The sequence below is a fragment of the Callospermophilus lateralis genome, unplaced genomic scaffold (genome assembly GCF_048772815.1).
Source record: "Callospermophilus lateralis isolate mCalLat2 unplaced genomic scaffold, mCalLat2.hap1 Scaffold_1167, whole genome shotgun sequence".
NCBI lineage: Eukaryota > Metazoa > Chordata > Mammalia > Rodentia > Sciuridae > Callospermophilus > Callospermophilus lateralis.
The window spans coordinates 426,560-432,559 of record NW_027511969.1 but is presented as its reverse complement, the minus strand read 5'-3'; the positions used below and the strand labels follow the sequence as shown (position 1 = coordinate 432,559).

Genomic DNA, 6,000 nt, shown 5'->3' with positions numbered 1-6,000 from the left:
AGAGCTTTAGGTGATGGGATGCAACTTTTTTTTTAACATTCTCTGAAGAATAAAATACATAAGAAACTAATAATTTTTCACCTTTTTGACTCAGTGTGGTGAAATTTTCCCATCTTAGCAGCTTTTGCCGAAACTTTTTTCTTTAAATTCAATTTGCTTCCCCCAAAACGCAATACAACATGGAAAAAAGAACATTAAAGAGAGAATCTGTGAAAAACAAAATGTGACCTTTGAATGCACTAGACAGCAACTTTGGTTAAAAAAAAAGAAAAAGAAATAAAAAACCCCAAAGGATGTACTTATAAACACAGACAGCAAATATTAATTTAATAACTTTTCAAATTAATTATTTAATTCCCAATTGGTAAATAGTGAACGGGGCAGAGGAGCAAAGATTTTCTTTTCCTTCTTCCTACACTGGATAAACAAGAACAGAAAACAGCCAGTTATATGTGACGCTCTAATCTTCACACACACATGCTTGCCTTCTCACTATGTCATAACTGCCCAATCTGAAATAGTACATCACAGATGACAGATGCAACCAGAGAGTTCAGGACAGCTGATATCGAGATATCCAGCAACCGAGCCTCGTGCAAAAGGAATTCCGAGCGGTTCTCATCCACTCTGGCCATGGCCAGTAAAGCCTTGGCCGCCCTGCACATCATGTCTACGCTAGGTGGTTCCAGAGGTGGGGGCTTCATGTGTATGAGGTTATGCTGGCTCTGCTGGTACTGCGCCATTGTGACCCCGTCCTCCAGGAAGCTTATCAAGTTCCCAATGCTTCCCTTCTGCACAGCTATTGCCCTTGCTGCTAGCGCATCCCCCTGGGCAAGGTTCGATAAAAGCGCCATGGACATTTCTCGACAGACTGGTTTTTTGCGATCCCCAATGTACCTAACTAACGTAGCATAGAATTTCTCCTGATGACTAAATGGAGGCATGGCCAAGATGAGGTCCACGTTGTTGTCCTGGATGCTGAGCTTACAGAGGGTCTCCAGCACAAGTCTTTGAGGCGACAGGACCGAGTTGGGTCCCACTGTGGGAAAGGGGTCTTGCGCCTCTGCGGATGGGCACACCATCCAGTGCAGCAAGCCATCCAGGATCGGCAAGCAGATGCTTTCCGTGTAAGCGGACAAGTCTAGCTGCCCCGAGATGTTGGCCAATGTGACCAGTGTGTTGTCCCGCAAGACCTCCAGGCAGTCCCACCACCACTCATCTTTGCTGCAGGCCACCCCCTTGTCCTCGTCCTCGTCCTTCTCGTAGGTCTGCGGCACTCGTTTTGTCTCTGGATGCTCGTGGTGAAGAAGAATCAGCTTCCCCAGGATCAGCACCAAGCCCGGATGTTTGGACATCTCTGCGTTGTTGCCAGGCACGAAAGACAAGCTGCGCACGATGTTGGACACGCAGATGCAGCGCCTGGCCAGCGAGTCTTGCCAGTGTGCGATGGTGCACAGCGGGGTCTCGTCCCGGCTCCTGGGCTCATCTTCCAGCAGCCTGATGTTCCGGTGGCTTTTGGCCTGCTGTATACCAAAGGGAAACTTGCTGCTTTCCGTCTGGGGTCCAGGGTTTGCTTCTTCGAGCAAGGCCCCCAGCCGAGCAGACAGGACATCATCGATGGTGGCTATGATGCTTTTCTCTGGCTGCTCTTCAGAATCACCTTTTCCTTCTGGCTCTTTCTTTCTACCTGTGGAGCTTAAAGGGGGAGGTGGGCGCCTGCGAGGAGGAATCTCCATCTTACTCTCAAAATGGGTCTGGATGTGCTCCGTGGTGTCACCGCCCCCCAGCTGCCAGTGCAGAAGCCCGCTGCTGAACTCCTGCGCGGCCCAGCCGGTCAGAGCGGTCCACCACAAACAGGTTGTTCTTCTTGACAATCTTTATGGGCAGCTTGTCAAACTTACTGGCCTGTCTGGGCTTCTCTTTGGGGGCTGTAGTGGTGTCTGGGGCAGTGAGGGTGGCACTGCTCTTTGCCTCGACTCCACCTTTTCGATGTCTTCCTCCTCTTCCTCCTCATCCTCCTCCTCCTCCTCGAGACCCTCAGTGTCTTCTTCCTCTTTCCCAGAATCTTCTACCAGGGACTGGCTGTCCTCTCCCTTTACTGCACTGTGACAGAGTGCTTTCTGGCTGGGGTCTCCCACTTCATACTCCATGAGAATTCCAAAAATGTCAATCAGGCATTTTCTAAAGTATTCTACTAAAAGTTCAAGAAATCCAGACAACTACAGGAGAGGAGAGAGAAGAGATACAGTCATGACATCACCCTGGGACCACCTTTCTGGCTGGGTAGGACCACATGTGTGCTAGGTGAACTTCCCAAAGCCCACATCATGAACTCAGCCAACACAGGCACGCCTCCCGTTGCTGCTGACTTTCAACTCCCCCAACCTGAACCTGACTTCTTGCTCCACATTGCTAATGTCATCAATGAGGGAGGGCTCGGCTCTTCTTTATCCACCTGGTTTAGATACAGCACACTCATTATTAGAAGAGTAGGAATGTGGATGTTATAGACTCTTTCACCCAAAGTGACTCGTTCTCTTCTGTTATTTATCTGAGACTTGCTTGCTGGGATTTTTATGGTTATTATTCTTAGGTTTTTATGGTTATTTTTGTCTCAGGTGCCATAGGTTACCCTAATTTATATTCACTATATATTCTTTAGAGAAGATAATTTCAACTATGTGGTAGCTCATAAACACTGAAAATTAGAAACAAATCAATTTAGTCTTTGATAAATGAATTAAAATGTTTCCTAAAATGCAATTTTACATTTCAGTTAGTCACAGCTCAAGCTGAAAGACAAAAGCCACTAGGAGAGAGCCACCAATTGCAAGAGCAAGCTGCCAGATAAGGGCCCTTCAAGAAATAGGTCATAAAAAGTGTTTTCTCATGACAGACACCGGCATCACCACACTGTCCTGTTTACCAGCAGTGTCTTTTGGAAAGTGAGAAGCACCGACTCTGGCACAGTACTTGCTTTCAGGGTCCCAAAGAAACCGTTTCCAGGTAGGAGTCTGGATAACTGAAGCATACTTTTCCCCTGGGGAAAAGGGGAAGTTAAAAAAATGATCCTGAGTGTGAGAACATGTGACCAGCACAGTTCACCTATTATAAGGATGAAAGTTAATTACTCTAGTGAAGGCCAGATACATTTTAAAATATTTATTTTCTTTTAAAAGAGACTTTGTGTGACATTTAAGACCTTATTAATCTGCTTTCTATCAACTGAAAATCACCCTTCTGGGGCACATTACACTGAGGAATATATGAAAGAAGAAAGGGGAGGTGGGAGAGGATGGTCTTATTTCAGTGGAAGCAAGGAAAGTGCTCTGTTTTTAACAGAAAGCAGAGCATTGCTCATGTGCTCCAGGGAGAAGGGCCCATCCTGAGCTCCCCCCATCCAGCTGCCTTCCGCCCAGCTACTAGCAGCGCACCTGCTGGCGAGGCTCATTCTTAAAGGTGAAATAACTGCTTCAGAATAACCTGGGAAGAGGCAGAATAAAGGCGTAGACCTAGACAGAGGTTTGGCCACAAGACCAGGAAATTTCCAGCTGGAGGTAGGGTGGGGTGGTGAGGTTCACTGACCTCCTCTCTACTTCTATATACTTCATACATTTTCTGTAGCATACCATTTGTTGTTATATATGTTTTGATGAGCCTTTATTTTATTCATTTATATATGTTTGGTGCTGAAAATTGAATCCAGGCCCCCTAGGCAAGCGCTCTACTACTGAGCCACAATCTCAGCCCCTATTTGTTTTTAATTAACTGAAAGACATCACATCCCCCTGAAAAGTAGGGCAATGTTCCATTGGAACTAACCATTTTTCCAACCCTGATTCACTCTTAACTTTATGTTACATTTTGACTAATATTCCCTTTGGCCTGCTAACATTCATCTAAAGATTTAACTTGGCCACACCCCCCACCCACAGTCACTGTTTTCCTGAGAAGCACAGGTATGTGTATGTGTCACCTGACTGAAATGAGTATCACCGCAGATCACATTCTCAGGCAGCTACATACTGATCAATGTCGATTTATGACTACAATGATTAGAGAGGTTAGCTGATCACTACCAATCAACCTGGGCATCAGATCAGGTGTGTTGCACGACTGGATTTCATTTCCTAACACTTTAATCTGGCCACTGGCTAGTCTGGTGCCAGCTTGCTCACCTGGGAGAGATTGAAAGTAGCAACCGTGCTGTCATCATAGAGAAGGATGTTGATAGTGTCCAGAGCCCAAGTACTTTCAGCCAAAAGCCCTGATTTAAGGGACATCATCACATGCCATGCCTCAGGGGTAACTGAAAACAGGAAAGAATAAGGATATCAGTAAAATGAACTCTATGAATGAAAGGGCAGAAAGTAACAAAAGAATGAGAGGAAAGAAGTGGAGCACAGGGTTAAACAGATGCTCTGAGAGCCGAACATGCCCCTCTTCTAAGATTAAATGGAGGTGACAAGTTTTGCTAAGAAACGTCTGTTGTCTAAGATCTTTTTGTTGTTTTGCTGGTGAAACACGGACCACTGCTAGCCGAGATGGCTGGGCTAGGCACAGGGTCCTTTCTCATCTCGGGTATTTTACCACCTAACAGTCTGTAAGGATGCATTGGTTTCTAGTAAGAATGGGCCCGGAAGTGCTCCTGTCTTCTTTTGCATTCTTCACTCACAAATGTCTCTGGAAGGCTGGTAAGTATGCAGGACACAAAAGGAAAATTTAAATCCCAAATGGCACATCCTCAGATACAAAGTCTTGATATCCCCATGCTGTCTTCTTCTATTTTTGAGCTCCTGCTCAAGAACATGCTGCTGACAAATATAAGCACTATGATGGTTAGATTTCAGAGTGTGGTCTGAACCAAGGAATGGGAAATAAAAGGGCTGTATTTTTTCTTGTTTTCCTTATTCCTGTTCCTGAAGAAATAAAGTGATTAGATAAAGAATTATAAGATTTGCCTATGATGGGGCTGGAATGGACCCATTACTTTTCAATGGGAGCTGCTCAGGAGGCCCTGCAGGAGAGCATGGTGGGAGACCAGGACTGAGGAGGAGACCTGTTCTACTTGATGTGCCTGAGCCAAAGCTAGGAGGGTAGGAGGGGGTTTCTGGGCACCCATAGTACTGTGTCATGGGGGAGGGCACTGAACTCGTTCCTCCTTTGTTTTATTTTAAAAAATGTTTTAAGCTGTAGATGGACAAAATACCTTTATTTTTATGCAGTGCCGAAGAGTGAACTCAGTGCCTCACATGTGCTAGGCAAGAGCGTACTACTACCACTGAGCTACAACCCCAACCCTCCTCCTTTATTTTAATTCTATTTTTCAAACTTTCTAAGATAGATAGTCATATAGTATTTTTACATTAGAAAAGTCAAACTTTTTTTTTAATAAGGAACAAGCAACTCAGGAAGCTGAGACAGGAGGGTCATGAGTTCTAAGGATAGCCTCAGCCACTTAGCAAGGCCCAAAGCAACTCAGCAATACCATGTCTGTCTGTGTGTCTCTTTCTCTCTCTCTCTCTCTCTCACACACACACACACACACACACACAAACAAACACACACACACACACACACACAAAAACACAACCCCCCCAAACCAAAAACAAACAAACCAACAAACCACCAGGACAGGGGATATAGCTGGTATAGCCCCCTGGGTTCAATCCCTGTTATCCAAAAAAAAAAATAAATAACATTTTTCCCTAGGCTTCAGACAAGTACTTATATAACATATACTAAGAATTGTTAAACAATAATAAATATTTATTTAAACATACATATGTACACATTGTTTTTATATATATTTCTATATAAAAAATGGTGTGAAAGTGTCTGTATTTTCTCTCCCCATGTGATGCCCTTAGATATCAAAATGCCTTACTTTTTTCTCTCTACATATATATCTTCTTCATGTCCGTGACTAAAAACATCTTTAATGCATTAATTTAGAATCTTCAATTTTCTAATTGCTACAAATAATTTAAGTCAAGTGAT

The 6,000-nt window shown here is 44.3% G+C and overlaps 1 pseudogene; it reads right to left on the bottom strand.

The window, feature by feature from the left end:
• Positions 1–482: 482 nt before the first annotated feature.
• LOC143390356 (AT-rich interactive domain-containing protein 1B-like) overlaps positions 483–6,000 on the bottom strand; it is a 232,291-nt pseudogene continuing 226,773 nt past the window's right edge.